We start from the raw sequence: 17,719 nt of genomic DNA on the forward strand, positions 1-17,719 counted from the left end.
CTGACAAAAACAAACTAACTATGAGAAAACAAAAACACTCCGACTGGTGCATCAAAGTCTTTCTAAAGGGTTTTAGAATCTGTTGTTCAGTAGGTAAGTTATTTAGAAAACTTTTTAAATCTCACATCTTGGGGGTCTAAGGCAGTGCTTTCCAACTGATGGCCCGCAACCCCGTCTTGTGTGCCCCCCACATGAAAGTCTGGGTGCTATGTCTGCATACCATGTGTAAGCTTTAAAATGTTTCACTACAGAGATTAACTGGCACTACATTAAACCTCAAATGCTCCCTGTGTGTGCCATACTCTGCCTGCCCTATGCTCTCTGTATGTATCATTCTTTGCCTGCCCTATGTTTCGTGTGTCCCATACTCTGCCTGCCCTATGCTCCATGTGTGTGTCATAGTCTGCTTTCCCTATACTCCCTGTGTGTGTCATACACTACCTACCCTTTTCTCCATGGGTGTGCCATACTCTGCCTGCCCTATGGTCCCTGTGTGTGCCATACTCTGCCTGTGTGTACCCTGATCTGCCTGTGGAACAGTGGAACATAAGCATTTGAAAATTAATATTATTAAATTGTTAGGGGCCCCTAAGGTGTTTAATCATGTTCGGGGGGGGGCTGTGTTATCCACAGGGGAGTATCAGGCACATAGATTTAATGGTATGTCTTAATATGACAACTTTTTTCACATGAGTGATAAGTAATATGCCTGCAGTGAGCATCAACCATTTGGTTTTTTGTTGTGGACATGGTCTTGTGGTAACATGGGTGTGGTTTAAAACAGGGAGTGGCTAACACTGGCTTCCATTATCGACCCTTCACCACAGATGTTGAACTGCACTGGTCTAAGGTAGGGATACACCAAATCCACTATTTTGAATTTGGCTGAACCCCCAAATCCTTTGTGAAAGATTTGGCCGAATAATGAACTGAATCCTAATTTGCATATGCAAATTAGGGATGGGAAGGGGAAGTTTTTTTTTACTTCCTTGTTTTGTGACAAAAAGTCACGCAATTTCCCTCCCTGCCCCTAATTTGCATATACAAATTAGAATTCGGTTCGGCCGGGCAGAAGGATTCGCACGGTTGTGCAGAATGGCGGAGGGGAGGGAGTTAGGAGAGAGACGGAGAGGAGATCGCCAGAAGGGGAGGGAGGCGGGGAGAGCTCTGGAGGGGAGGAAGGTGAGTGAGAGCAATGAACATGGGGAAGGCAAAAGACAGGTACCTGCCCAGTGCCCCCCCCCTTTCATTCCACCCTAGCAGATGCCTCTTCTGCCTACCCCTAGTTCAGGCACTGACTGGAGCATTCTGAGAGAAGGGAAGCAAACACAGTTTAAAAATCCTTTTACAATGCAACAGACTTGATTTTAACCTTTCCTTGCCTTTTAATTAGGCCATGGGTACTAAAATGTTGTACCAATATATTTATTTTTAATTTCAATAAGTTTTTATTGGGGTTTTCAAGTTAAATTACAGCTTTTGGTAAAAGCCTAATATATACTTTAAGTAAAAGTTTTTACATTAACACATAATGACATTAAAAATCACAATTATTAACATTTGTATAGAATTGGTCACAAACAATATGTTTATACAGTATTCTAGTAATAAACTTATATTTCAAAACATTGTTATAACAAACCTTATTGTTTAACTAAATACCTCTATTAATAGTAAGTCAAGGGAATTTTTCTAGAAAAGCTATAAATTTTTAAGGTAATAAAGTATTATAAGTATATATCTGTATTACACCCCAATGGTGGGGGAAATAAACTTTTATTGTAACAAAACAACTACAACTACAAATAACAGTGTCCTTTTTGAATCAGTTGCTGAGAATTAAGAATAATGCACTCTTTTCATGAATTAGTAAATTATGCAGAGTCAATCCACAAAAGAGTATCTCTGTGAGAGGATATATGGCCTAAGATCAAAGTTCAAATAACTTAGTGTCTGGATAAACCGAAGACCATAGACATGCCCTTACCAGAAAGGATTGAAGGTTTCCTGATTTTATTGCCCAAGTCTTTTCAGCTTGGAGGTTAAGTTCTACTCTCTTTAGGATATCATCAAGTTTAGGAACAATTTTTGACTTCCAGTTTTCTGCTATATAGGATCTAGTTACTACAAATATATGATTAAATATCAATCTTTCCTTGGGAGGCATGTCCATAGTCTTAAAATGTAAAAGGGCCATGTGAGGGGGAATATGGATGAGATTTACTGGGAGCTTTTTAAGAAAAACTTCCACTTCTTTCCATAACCCTTGGATTTTAGGACATTCCCAAAAGATGTGTTCTAGAGATCCTGTTTGGTTACAGTCTCTCCAACAAAGTGGAGCAACCTTTGCATCAAACTTGGCGATTTTTTCTGGAGTTAAGTACCATCTCCATATCATTTTGAGTAGATTGAGGACGCGCTGCCCGGAGCTCCTGGACCTGCTCCGGGCGGCGATCGTGACAGTACCCCCCCCTCACGGGGGGCCTCCGGACCACCAGGACTTGGCTTCTGGGGAAATTTGGAGTGGAACTCCCTCACCAGACGAGGAGCATGGACATCAGAGCGTCCTTCCCAGGAGCATTCTTCAGGGCCAAAGCCTTTCCACTTGATGAGGTACTGAAGAGAGCCCCTGGAGATTCTGGAGTCACGGATCTTCTCCACCTCATATTCTTGTTGACCATCCACAGAGATAGTAGGAGGGGGAGGCTGGACAACGGAAAAGCGGTTGGAGGCAGCGGGTTTCACCAAGGAGACATGAAACACGTTGGGAATTTGCATCTCAGGGGGAAGCTGAAGTCTGACAGCCACAGGATTGATCACCTCCGAGATGGAGAATGGACCTACGAACCTCGGACCCAACTTAGGAGATGGTACCTTCAACCGAATGTTCCTGGAAGACAACCAGACTTTATCACCGACCTTGTAGGGAGGAGAGGGTCTACGTTTACGATCTGCAAACGTCTTATGAACCAGAGCACTCTTCTCCAGGTTTGACTTGGTTGCAGCCCAAACAGCAGACATGTGGGCTGCATGGTCATCAGCGGCCGGAACATCAGACAACACAAAGTCTTGTGGGAAGGCTTGAGGATGTTGACCATACACCGACATAAATGGGGACCTTCCAGTGGAAGTGTGGCAGGCATTGTTATGAGCAAATTCCGCCCACGGGAGGAGATCAGACCAATCATCTTGACAAAGGGAAACGTGGTTCCTCAAGAACTGTTCCAAGGCTTGGTTCACTCGCTCAGCCGCTCCATTTGTCTGGGGATGATAAGCTGAGGAGAAGATTAATACCCAGATCTTTGCACAGGGAACGCCAGAACTTTGCCGTGAATTGGGAGCCTCTGTCAGAAACGAGCTCGGCCCGGGAAGCCATGCAGGCGAAAAATGAACTGGATGAACAACTGTGACAACTCCACTGCAGATGGAAGCTTCCGTAGAGGGATGAAGTGGGCCATCTTGCTGAAGCGGTCAATGACAACCCAGATCACGGTGTTCCCACTGGAGGAAGTTCAACAATGAAGTCCATTGCCAAATGCGTCCAAGGACGAGAGGGAACAGGCAACGGCTGTAGTAACCCACTGGGGCGAGAATGGCTGGACTTGGAAGTGGCACAAACAGTACAGGCAGAAACAAAGTCTTTGACATCTTTACGGATTGTCGGCCACCAGACTAGACGCCGTAAAAGTTCAAGAGTTTTAACAGGACCAGGATGTCCCGCTTGTTTGGAACTATGAGTCTGTTGCAGGATAGGCAGACGAAGCTCAGGAGGTACAAAAGCCATTCCGATGGGGGTATCAGGAGGGGCAGAAGATTGACCAGCCAGGATTTGATCAGCAAACTGAGGGTACAATGAAGCGATGATCTCGACAGGAGGAATAATTGGCTCTTGTCTTTCAGGAGAACGATCCACCGGAGAGAAACTTCGTGACAGAGCATCGGCCTTCCGATTCTTGGAGCCAGGGTGATAAGTCAAGATAAAGTTGAATCGAGAAAAGAAGAGAGACCACCTTGCCTGTCTGGGATTCAGCCTCCTGAGAGACTGAATGAATTCGAGATTCTTATGATCGGTGTAAATCGTGACTGGAATCAAAGAACCTTCAAGGAGGTGACGCCAGAAGTTCTCGATTTCCTACATCATAGTTATGTTCAGCAGGCAAGAACTTCTTAGAGAAATATGCACATGGGTGCAGCTTTCCATCAGAGGGATGTCTTTGGGACAAGATAGCTCCAGCTCCAACTTCAGAAGCATCCACCTCAATGAAGAAAGGTAACCCCGGATCAGGATGGCGGAGAACCGAAGCGGGAGTGAAGGCATCCTTCAGGGATTGAAAGGCTTCAATAGCAGATGGAGGCCAAGAGCTGGGTTTACCCCCTTTTCGGATGAGTGCCAGGATAGGAGCTATACAAGAAGAGAACCCCTTAATGAATTGCCGGTAGTAATTGGCAAAACCAATGAATCTCTGGATCGCCTTGGTGCTCAGCGGAATGGGCCACTCTTGGATTGCGGACACTTTAACGGGATCCATCTCGAAACCCTCTGGGGAGATGATATAGCCCAGAAAAGGAATCTTGGACACTTCAAATACACATTTCTCCAGCTTGGCAAAGAGAGAGTTCTTCCTCAAACGAGAGTACTTCCTTCACCTGGGAGCGATGGCTAGCAAGGTCCTTGGAGAAAATCAGGATATCGTCTAGGTATACGACCACAAACTTTCCCAAGAGATCCCGGAAATTCCTGAAAAGACAGCGGGGGCATTGCAGAGACCAAAGGGCATTACGAGGTACTCATAGTGCCCATCACGAGTGTTGAATGCTGTCTTCCATTCGTCACCTTCCCGGATGCGGATAAGGTTGTACGCCCCACGGAGATCCAACTTAGAGAAGATTTTAGCCCCCTTCAGTTGGTCGAAAAGTTCTGCGATCAGCGGCAAGGGATACCGGTTCTTGACGGTGATTTTATTTAGACCCCGGTAATCAATACAAGGACGTAGGCCTCCATCCTTCTTCTCCACGAAGAAAAATCCAGCCCCTGCAGGAGAAGTGGAAGGGCGAATAAACCCCCGCTGTAGATTTTCTTGAATATATTCTTTCATGGCAGAGGTCTCTGCTGGGGAGAGAGGATAAGTGCGACCTCTAGGAGGCATGGTTCCAGGCAGGAGATCAACTGGACAATCGTAGAGACGATGAGGAGGGAGAAATTCTGCAGACTTTTTACAGAAGACATCAGCGAACTCCTTGTAGAAGGAGGGAAGCGTCTTCAAATCTGACGAAGAAATATTCACCCTCTGGATGGGTTCAGCAGGAAGGCAGTGCTGTAGACAGTATGGACTCCAACGAGAGACCTGCCCCAAGGACCAATCAATAATAGGGTTGTGCAGGCGTAACCAAGGAAGCCCCAAGACAACTGGAACAGAAGGACAGGAAATAATCAGGAACAATAACTTTTCTTTGTGTAAAGTCCCAACCTGTACAGGCAATTCCCCAGTCGTCATAGAGATAAACTCGGATTCAAGGGGTCGATCATCAATGGCGGTTACACGAAGTGGAGGAGTCAATGGAAACGGGAACATTCATATGCTTGGCAAAGAGAGCGTCCATGAAATTACCGGCAGCTCCAGAGTCAATAACGCAGAGCCAACAATGGTCTTAGAAGACAGACTGATCTGTAAAGGCAGAAGAAACCTATGAGAGTTCTCTTGTGACTTGGGAGTAACACCCCCTACATGAGTCTTTGCAAGGTTACCTTGAAGAGGGGAACTCTGAGGCTTCACAGGACAGGAGTTGGCAAAGTGAGATTGACCCCCACAGTAGAGACAAAGTCCAGCCGTACGTCTCCGGAGTTTCTCCTGTTCAGAGAGACGAGCTCGTCCGACTTGCATAGGTTCCTCCGGAGGAATAACAGAAGGCTGCTGGGAGGTAGGAGGTAATAGGGGTCTTTGAAAGCGAGGAGCCAACATGGGTTGAAATTTCTTGACTCTGTCCCTATCAGCTTGATGTTCTCTCTGACGAGTGTCCACCTTGACAGACAAAGCAATGAGGTCTTCAACCTGCGTGGGTAATTCACGGGAGACCAAGTCATCTTTGAGGCGGATAGAGAGACCATTGTAGAAGGCAGCATGATAGGCATCATTGTTCCAGCAAGTCTCTGCAGCGAGGGTACGGAATTCAATGGCATATTCCGCTACACTGCGATTTCCTTGGCGGATCTGGAACAGACGAGAAGCAGCGGTCGCCACCCGACCGGGAGCATCGAACACCGTCCGGAATTCATGAAGGAAGGCTTTGGAATCGTCAATTAAGGGAGACTCCTTCTCCCAGTGCGGAGATGCCCATTCGAGCGCTTTCCCCGCCAGACGAGTGATTACGAAACCAACCTTTGCTCGTTCAGAGTTAAATTCCGCAGGTTGCAGGGCGAACCGAATCTGCCACTGGTTCACAAAACCACGACAGTCTTGAGGGTCGCCACTGTAGAGAGGCGGTGCAGGAATTCGCGGACCAGAAGTGGAGGATTGTGTAGCCATATCGGCAGCAGCTAGCGTGGGCGTTGTCGGCGTTGGAGTAGTCGGCGTGAGCATGGATAGCTTTTCCAAGATCGCCTCCAGCGTGCGTCCGACTTAATTTTGCCGAGCTTTGTACGCCTCCATGCGGGTATGCAGACCTCGAAAGGCCCTGCCGAAATCTGGCTGAGCTTCCTCAGTGGGATCCATGGCCCAAGTATAATGTCAGGGAGCCGGGATGCTCCCACCAGGGGGGTTGTCAGAATCAAGGAGGAAGCCCACAAGGGAGTCAAGGTCGCGGTGTCCAACAAGGGGTAAATCAGGAGAATAACCAAAGTCCAGGCAAGGGTTCAAAGGCAGGCAGAATATCAGCAAAGTCCAAAAGTCCAGGCAAGAGGTCAGCAACAAACAGGAACAAGATAAGTCTTCAGCAAAGCAGACAGGAAACCCAGGAAACTCACAGGAATGAATCCTATACTTGGGTGCCATTCTGACGTCTTGGTAAGGCTTTTATATTTGAATTTGGCGCCATTCTGACGTCATCGGCGTCCTTGCACCGACGTCGATGTGCTGACGTCATCGCGCCGGCGCCACTACCCACGTGGCAGCCATGGGCGCCGCCATTTTGGGAGCGACGCCGGCAGGGAAGGACGTGCCGCCCGGAGCTCCTGGACCTGCTCCGGGCGGCGATCGTGACATGGGCATCCCTGACGTGTACCATTAGTTATGTTGAATGGGGAAGACAATGAACCAGAGGATAATACCACTGCAGATGGCTGAGAATATAATGCCATAATGGCCTTGTACAGGTAGCCAATACAACCAAATTTCTCCAAAACCTTTGATAGATATCTCCAGCTGACCCTGTCGAACGCCTTCTCCGCGTCCAAAGAAACAAACAGAGAAGGCGTCCGACAAATTTGAATCCTATGCAAGAGAGCCAACACCTTCCTCATACCATCGTTGGTAACTCTACCTTTCACAAACCCAACCTGATCAGAGTGTATTAATTGGGGAATTAGAGGGGCTAATCTATTGGCGATAATTTTAGCATAGATTTTTAAATCAGTATTTAATAAAGATATAGGCCTATAACTGGTTGGATCACTTGGATCCTTGCCTTCTTTGTAGTAGTAATTACTGCTGATAAGGATTCTTTAGGGAAAATACCTACAGTTGCTACCTCATTAAACATCTCTGTCAATGGCCTGGAAAGAATATTTATAAATTTTACATAATAATCATTAATGAATCCATCAATCCCTGGGGCCTTATCTCTTTTTAGGGTTTTTATTGCTCTTTCTATTTCGTGCTTTTGAAAGGGAATATTAATTTGTTTCTGCTCAAATTCGGTCAATGAAGGGAGTTTTACACTTTCTAAATATTGATCAATTTCTGTCAGGTTGGGCTTGTGTGTGTCTAGATGTTGATCCAGATTATAAAGGGCTTCATAATAGCTTGCCAAAGCGTTCACAATCTCCGTAGGGTGTTGTGTCATCGCACCCGTCTGTGGGTGCTTCAACTTGAAGATCCTCTGAGTTATCCTGCGTCCCTTAATTTTTTGGGCCATAGCTTTCCCTGCTTTATCTCTATCAGCATACCAACTCTCTTTAAGAATTGTATGCCACCTGTCGTATTGTTGAAATAATACCTCTCTGAGTTCTTATCTGAGTTCTTCTAAATGTGGGATTAAATCTGATTTTTTTATCTATATAAATTGACTGTTCCATTTTTTTAATTTCTTGCAGTAATGTGTCAGTTTTTTCTCTCCTTTTCTTTTTGAGAATAGAGCTTTGCTTAATAAAAACACCTCTGATAAAAGCCTTATGGGCATTCCAAAGAGTGGTTCTGGTAGTTTCTTTTCTATCATTAAAACTGAAGTAGTCTTCTAAAGTCTTTTTAATCAGGGGGGCCGTGTGTTCTGAATGAAGTATTGCTTTATTCATCTTCCAAAGATAAGTTGTAGAGGGGGAGCCTTGTATCTGAATTTTTATTATTATAGGTGAATGGTCTGATCAAGAGGGGGAGTGTGAATTTGTCTACCAAACAATGATCAATCCTTGTGAAGGACTTATGCACCGGAGAATAGTAAGTGTAATATTTTTCTCCGGGGTGCAGACATCTCCAGGCATCATATAACTCATGACTTAGTAGCGTGGGTCGTATGGTGGTCGGAGGCCTCTTCCTTATTGTTGAACAATCAGTGATGGGATCTGCTACTGCATTAAGGTCACCAATGATGATAAGGTGTCCTTTAGAAAAACTTTCAGTCTTTTTTAGTTTTTTGTTCAAGAAACTAATTTGATTTTTATTAGGGGTGTAAAAATTTGCAATTGTAAAAATTTGTGTATCAATTTTGCCTGAAATTATTACTGCTCTCCCATCACTGCTCTATATTTATATGCTGTATATTTATTTTTTAACCTCAGCAGTAAAGCAATAGTGATGTTCCCTCTAACCTAAGGCCCAAAGTCAGTAGGCCAAAGTAAGGTAGATACTGGCAGACATGTAGGCTTATCATTCCTTTGTGATAAGGATTATTAAGGCTAGAGCCAGACGATACGGCTGCATGGCTGCTTCTCTTTTCTGTAGGAAGGGCGGATTTTGACTCAAAACCCAAAATGTTGAGTTTCAGTGCCAAAATCTGCTGCGTCTGCCTGCACCCGAGCAGAGACAATGCTTCTGGGTGCAGGCAGGCAGTAGCAGAGGAGCAGCAGGAGAGTGGATCCGAAATCGCCTGGCCAGAGCATTAAAGGACCAATGTTAGTGTGGAGTACACTGAAGTAAATAGGCCAAAAACCCATGATCATGTTTTTCTTTTCTGGTGAAGAATAAACCCCATGTGTCAAAAGCCTTAGGGGTATATTTATCAAAGAGTGAATTTAAAGATCACCACAGTCCGCTAGCGTGAAATACCGCCTCTCTCCATTCACTTCTATGGGATTATTAAAGGCGTATTTATCAAATGGTGAACTTTCACCCATTGATAAATACTCTTTTACAAATCACATACTGAGTAGAGAGAGAGGCGGTATTATACTCTTCACTCTTATACTTCACTCTTTGATAAATATACCCTGTAGTGTCTGCTATGTGGAGGCACCTGTTAGTCTACATAGGAAATATAATTTGGGTAGATTCTTAATGGTCTATATTAATGCATAGGATTGGTCTTTAATTCAACTGGCTAAACTTTGTATTATTTACCCATTTCTAATGTCTAAAAGGACCATTAAAGACAACTGTTGAGACAAATTGTTTGCACCAGAATATTAAGGTTTAAGTATTAAAATGTTTTAACATGCTGGATAAAATTTAGAGTATCTTGTCCATGTTAGAGCACCAACAGGTCCAAATGCATGGCAACAGGGTCACTTAGGAAGCTGTACTGTATTAGAAAAAAGTGTTCCTTCTGCCTTCTGTTCAGCTGTCAAGGGATGTATCAAGCTCTGTAAATACAAAGCACTTGTCACTGCTGAAGCTTCCTGTATATACATCGGCACAGCTGATGGAGCTTACTGGTGCTATCCAGTACTTCCACTGAAAAAGCCCACTGATCCCAAAGTATGGCCTCTTTTACCTGTTTACTATAAGTTGCACATACTGTATGTGCATAGCAGCTCATCTTTGTCTGTACATCTGAAACATAACAAAAACAGGAGGACCTGGGAGAAGACTGGATTAGACATTGAGGTAACCTTTGGTACCACTAAAAACAATAAAGGACTCCCAGCAGATATCCTGTAGTGAGAACATTAGAGGCAGAAAGAGGGGCAATCAAGGCTGCAAGATTCACTGGAGTTGACCAATCCAGCAGTTCAGACCATTAAGCTGCCTTTGTTATCCTGAAAAAAATCCTCTCATATTGCCCTAGTAACCGAGTAACCATAGGAAGAATATTTGCAGAAATGCAAGTGGTTAGAATCATATGTGGAAGCAGCTGCCTTAGTCCATGGAAAAGTACTTTGGAAAATGTAGCACTACCTGGGGTTTAATAAGATCTCTTAGGGCTATGGGCAGTAGCGTAACTAGAGGGGGGCGGGCCCTGGTGCGTGACGCGCAGCCGGGCCACGCCCCCTCCGGACGGCCCGCATTTTCAGTGGCGCGCGGGCTGTCTGGGGGCCCTGAATGAGTGCAGGCCCTGGCCCGCTCGCACCCCCTGCTCCCCCGGTAGTTCCGCCACTGGCTATGGGCACACCGGCTGAAAGAAGCATATCTGCTCTGTGCCCCTACCCCAATAATTTAAATCCAATCAGCCTGCGTGCGGTCACACACAGCAGAGCTGAAGCGGAGGTCAGTTTTTGGGGTGAGCTCAGCCTGTGTGTGACCTCACACAGGCTGATCACACACACAGGCTGATCAGATTCAAATTAATGAAACAGGGGAACTGAGCAAATCTGCTTCTCTCAGCCTACAGAAAATACGCAGCCTGTGTGACCATAGCCTTATAAGGGACTTTATGTAAGCAACTGAATGTTAAATTGCCTGTCCAGCTTTATTAAGAGCACTGTTACTTTAAATGGATTGTGCTTGAAAGCAAGTTTTTGTGTTAATCTAGTTAGATCAAGTTAATCTAGTTCTCTTATGTAAAATTTACTGTTATCTCTATTTTTGTGTATTGGTATTTTTAATCCAAGTGGGATACAATGCATTGTTACATATAATGTGGCATAAATCATGTAAGAACCAATTTTCCAAGTCTCTCTGAATCTCTTGGAGGGTACCGAAGCTTGCCTTGCCACCATCAGGAAAATTGCAGGAGTTCATTACAGTGCAATTTAGCCTTGGTCGTATCCGCTGGAAATTATTACATTGGTAGTAATAGTTTTTAAAGACAGATGCCATAAAATTAGTCCGACAAGTGACACGATTAATCTCAGGAGAGCTTGTGGTGAACAGAATATTAACCACAGTGCTAAAACCTAAGGGCACTGACCAAGCTGTACATATACAAAGATAAATCTCTGTGAAAGAATGTACATTAAATATTTATTTCTTTTCTAATATTACTTTGCTTTATGGAAAAAAAAACAAAATAAGCCACAGCTTTAGAATCTCTAAATGAAGGTAGCTAGTTGTCTCAAGCAATCAGAGGAAGCAAGCTAGACTTAATACATAAATAGTTCTTGAAAGAGATATTGATATGAGAGGAAGCATTTAAGGCATAGCATCACAGAGAGGAACCACCAAAAATATACCACTTTCATATTTGTGTTTTCATTCTCTTATTTCCAGTTCTTGCCATCGGCCAGATGCGATTTGCAGCGCTTAAGCATGTGATCAGAGCTCTGTATGCCTTTCGGGCTTGGCTGCCTGGCAGGGAAGGCAGACTAAGCAGGGCTGATCTGTATCTATTTGATACGCTCTATCACATCCACCCATGAACCAAGGCAAAAGCCAATTTCACTTTGTTTTCTTGACTGCAGGAGGGTGAGATCAGATTTAAGCAGTGACACTGAATATGTGGAAAAGCACACTGACTGCTTTATTTTATAGTTTTCCCACTATCCAAATTACTCATTGGCTTTAATTACTATTTATGTTTTAGTCCTGATAAAGATGCTTTCTGTAATGTGAATTAAAAAAATAATAGAAATTAATCATTTTAAAAATAACCCAGTAGTACTTGCCAGTGACTCCAAAAACATTTTTTGTATTTCCTTTCTTTAACTGTAGGTGTCACAGTTTAGCTACTCCACTGAACACCTGAGATGCAATTTATAAGTATTGCATGGTATGTTACTAATTGGAGACCCATTATCAAAAAAGATCTGAAGTTCGGCAATGCCATTCTCTCATTATATTATTTTTAAACAAGCTGCCTTCATTTTGGCTGTTTTGATTTTCCTCTGTAATAATAATATTGTACTTGTATTTGATGGAAACCAAACTAGCATGATTTCTTTGATTGCAAAATAATCCTGTTGGGTTCTTTATTGTTTCAATGATTTCTTACCTTAAAGGGGCTCCACAACAAATAAAGCTCCTTGTTTAGAAAACCCCAGGTCTCATGCATTCCAGATAATAGATTCCCTACATGTAAATACTTCTTAGTACATTGAATATTTTGGGTACAGTAGCAAAACACTAAGGATGCACAGAATCCAGGATTGAGACTCCTCATGCCTGGCATATGCAAATTAGGGTCCAGAATGGAAATCCCCTAATTTTTTGTCACAAAACAAGGAAGTAAAACATTTTTTTCCACTTTTTCCCTTCCCATCCCTAATTTGCATATGTAAATTAGGATTCTGTTCAATATTTGGCCAAATCTTTCATGAAGGATTCAGGGATTTAGCCATGTCTCAAATAGTGGATTTGGTGCATCCCTACAAAGCACATACTGAATTCTCTTGAAGTTTACGCTGATACCACAGATATAGTCTCCCAGTGTTTCAGCAGCCTCAAGGGTTCAGGACTGTAGGCACATGCCTAGGTCTCAATGGTGTGGGGTTGCTGGGTACCTAACGTCTCTGCCTGCACTCCTGTAGTTCAGGCCTTGGAGGATCTCAAATGGCGTCAGTTTTAACAACCCCTTGGTCTTCATGGGTTTCCCTCCTGAAGCTTGTCAGCATACACAGGCACACTTGTTTTTTTTTAGCTACCCTGTCTAGTTTAAGCTGCCTAGGAGTCTGCTTAAAACAGGATCTGCTAGCAACCGTCTATACCTAGTTCGTGGGTCCCTTCCCTGTCACCACTAAAGGAGGAGGGGTGGCCTCCCTTAGGGAACTAAACTTCTTACTGGAACCTTATGTTTCAAAATCACTCTATCCCAGTGTCGGGCTGGGCTTCCAGGAAACCAGGAGAAACCCTGGTGGGCCCTGGCTGTCGTGGCCCTCCATTGCCTGACCTGAACTGCTCCTTGCCCTGTGGCCAGAAGAACATGGCACTGCTCTGATGTACGCATTGGGAAAGGAGGGTGCGGTGTGTGGGAGTCTTCTGTGGCATGAGCCCTTGAGTTGGCAGCCCCAAAGGGCACCCAAATTCCCAGTCTGACATTGCTCTACCCTTGTGCCTATTGGAACACTTCCCTCCTCCAGGGAATAGGTCACAGCTGCTGGGTCTTACCATATCAAGAGGAGTTAACCCACTGAGTTCCCTACATGTCACCTTGATTAAAAGCAAATCGATCAACCGTTTTCCTCTGTACTGCACCTCTCCCTGCCTATTTCTTCTACATGGAACTCACGCATCTGATAACGCATCCATTGCTACTTCATTTCAATTGAAAAGTCAGATCAGCCCCCAGAAAGAATGTCTCGCAGCCTCCAATAATAGTATTTAATTTGAGCACGTTTCAAATAATTCGCCGCGATGTTCAAGGGCAGCACCAGATCATTAATGCAGCGTTGCCTATCTCTGCGCTCCGCTCGCGCTTTCCCGGCTTTATATAACAGCGGCTTCTCCAGTCTGAAAGCTCCCAGTCCAACCCTTTTTTAACCCACGAAGAGCCTTCCAAGTCCGCTTCAGTGGCTGCTGCCTTTCTTGCAATAGACTTGCGGCAGGGTGGGGGTTAAGGCAAATGTGTCTGTGCTGGCTGCACCCACCGCCTGGCAGAGTGATGGATGGTGCCTGGAGGGGGTGATTTGCTGCTGATCGCACATTACCACTGTCAGGTCAGACTGGCTGCTGATAGACGGCTGGTGGCGGAGACTCTTTCACACTGCCCGCCTGCCAGTCCTGTCTGCGAGTCTGTGATCCTCCGTGTGGGGATAAGAGCGCGTCTCTGTGCTCCCTGTATATAGGAAGCCATTCATTGGCGCTCCATGGCGGGCTAATAAACTGAAATTCACGCATATGCCAAGCATGATATATAAATATATTTCCAACGCCAAGGTTAACTAGAGCTAGTGTTTATTAATAGACATTTTAAGAGCAACATTATACATTATATTATGTGCTAGAACTGGCCCTTGCAACAAATATCTCACCCTAGTTTCTATCACAACTATTCCTTACAGTATTTTCTAAATTTTCCTTTGTGTGGCCCCAGCTAGACCATGCGCCATGGCAGATAAGAGGACTTTAATTACCATGTGTGTCACAGGGCCAAAGTGTGCAATACTTGAAGAGACTAGGCTGCCTCATGCAACAGCTCATTTACATTTCTAAAATGAGTGGCTCATTTAAATATTAAATACAGACCTAATTTGCATTTTTAGGTGAGCAGTCCATTTACATTTTAAAGCAAGATAGCTACCCATTGGGCATTTGCCCCAACCCACAGATTGCCAGTCCGGGCCAGGCAGGCACACAGTAATAAAAAGCAGAACTGTATAGCAGTATAATAGAAAACCCACTTAAGGATGGAGAGATGCGCTTTGTCACTTTTCTGTTGGCCAAGATTGTGGCGATTCTGCAGCCAGAGGGCCCACATAAGGATCCGTTACTCCGGTCCTGCCTCCTCATGGGCCATAATCCCCATCTGGCCCCTTGCCCTGTAAGAAGCCGTGATGGACTGCCCCTTTCAGTGTTAGACTGGTTGTGTGGTGCTCACCAGGGCCGCCACCTCAGGGTTGCCTCCTTTTTTGGAAGCTTTCTATACTGTTTTTTCCCTATGAACGACATTGTCATCAAGTACTATTGGTAAAATACTGGCCAGGTGGCAACCCTAGCCCCAGCCCTCCATCAAAGGCCTCCCACCCCAGGCACAAGCTCCCCCAAAATCAACTTGCCTTACTCTCCTGCATACATTTTACCTTTCCCTCGCCACGGTCACGAGTGGGGGTGTGCCAAAAGGGAGCGAGGCTAAGTTGAGGGCCCATTAGGTCTTTCCCCAGTGTCCTGCTGACCTATTCCAACAATGGCCCCTTTGCAGGCCATGGATCAAAATCTGGGCCCCAGCTCTGTTCTAGCCCCCCCCCCAGGCCTTGGGCAAGGGTTTGACAGACCCTGTCATCAACATGAGCAATGGAGACTGATAAAAAAAATGCACAATAGAAATATACCATCAGTGAAAACCACATTTCAAAACAATCACGAGATCACAGTAGCAGAATTCGGCACCCAGGGCCAACAATTGCAGAACAGATGCAAATAATATGTGTTTACAGATAATGTCATTTTTGATCTGTAATTTTACTATGCCAATTATCGTTAAATATTCATCCAGATCTAACAATGATCGATTTGTTGTATTCGCTACTTTTTTGGGTTCTTTAAAAATGTAGTGTACTTTTACTGAGCAGCTCTTGCTGTGCATCTTTAAGTGCATATGTGTTACCAAGCCAGCACTGAATGGGGTTAAACTTATATTGTGAGCTTCAGCTATGATTGTGATGTGGAGGAGAAGGAGGAGGAGGACTATTTTCAAAGGAGCTAGGCAATGAATTGCAGGCTGTAACATATATTAAGTTATTGACAAACTCAAATACTGTATAGTGAAAGACCAAATCTGTGGCAAGTTTCAAAAGTTGACCATAGATAATGATATCCACTCATTTGGTGATATTAACATACATTGGGCCAGATTGAGCTGATGGGCCAACAAATAATACCATGCTGCATTAAAGGCTGAATTTAGGCCCCGTACATTGGCGATAAGCTGCTGGAGGGGCTTGAATCAACAGCTTGAATGGGTCTGTGTATGGCCAGTTTAAGTGTGCAAAAAAGATGCCCTAGATATTTGCAATTTATTGGGTTGGTGGGGGCCTTTATGGGCCACTGTGTGTCTGAAATGCCATGGTCTATTTTGATTCCCAGTCCAGACCTGGTTCCCATGTCTCTTAGAATAACCTCCCCCTCCATATCGCAAGCAGACAATGCTGGGACAAAAGTAAAAGATCAAAGCAGTGCTATGGTAAATCAAATGTTCCTTGCACCGTGCTGCCTCCTGTGTGCACAGAAAAGAGAAATAAAGAAAACTGTCTTTCTCTACTTGCTTAAGCTAGCCATAAAAAAATGGTTATCAGATGAAGACTACACCAAGCCATTAAATATAACAAATAAAATGCAATTAAAAATGAAACTAATTTTGCATCTGTTTACTTCCCATATAGGGTAAAATCAGGTGCTAAATAAGCGTGAAAATATTTGGAAATATTTGTTATGCCCTTATTTTTTAAGTTATCTTACAATCACCTGTCCTTTGAACTAGGCACCCTACCAGAAAAATTTAGAAAGCATTAGTATAATGATTGTTTCCTCATTTTGATATCACGCAGGCTGTTATGCCTATCCAGCATTCCATGCTTGGCTAATGCTATACGCAAGCAAGAGCTGTGCTTTGAGCCCTTCAGAAATGCTTTGTTAAAATCCTTACTCTGCAGGAGTTCTAAATGCTGAGGATTAGATGCTGCCTCGCAGCAAGGGGACAAGGGAGGCACCAGCTTGCAGACTAACCCCTTTTGGTCTTTGAAGCTTTAGCTGTCTATTACAAACCAGTAAATTATTTGCTGCTGTTCCTCAGGTCTCTCTGTTTGGAGTATGGGAAATATGATGCCAGTTCTTACTGCACTGGTCAGTGACAAATGAGGATATATAACATTGGGTGTGAAAAATCCTGCATGCTGCAGCAAGTTATGCATACAACAAATGTTTTAATATAGCACAAGAGCTCTGATATGTATGCAATTTTTATTAGCTGAAAGAGACTGTAATGATCTGATTTCAGTAATCCTGAGATTTTGGGGTTTTTTCGTTTTTTTTTCGTTTTTTTTTAACGGCATGATATGTAAAAGTACACTTATTTTGACATCCCTATTACTAAAGTTATGTAGCCACTTTTTCTGGTCTACCTTTAGCTCCATGCCCGCTTGACTTTTAACATTATAACAGTAAAATGGTATAGTTCCAGGAGCAGCCAGACAGTGGCATAACTACAGAGAAGCATATCATGCAGCCAAGGGTCCATGGGTGACCAATGATATAAGCCGGGGACTATAAAGTGACACCACTGCATCCAGGGCACAAATTTAGCATTGACATTGATTGGCATTAAGGCTGGGTCATACCAACATCTTAGGAATAATTAATATACAGTTGGCATTTTGTAACTTTTGCATGTCTCTCTGCACTTCGGAAGTCAGTAAGTATCACAAAGTAGTGCAGTCAGACATTCCTTTATAAGATTGTATTCTTTTCTTTTTCTCCTTTCCTTTTATACTATGTATATGTATGCTAGATTATTAAGGGGAATGGAATGTGTTAAATTGGTGGTTCCCTAGGGTTCCCTTGGCACTAGAGTGTGCAGAGTGGTGGAATTTCCTTATCCAGAAAGC

Source organism: Xenopus laevis, chromosome 2S, assembly GCF_017654675.1.
Source record: "Xenopus laevis strain J_2021 chromosome 2S, Xenopus_laevis_v10.1, whole genome shotgun sequence".
Taxonomy (NCBI): Eukaryota; Metazoa; Chordata; class Amphibia; order Anura; family Pipidae; genus Xenopus; species Xenopus laevis.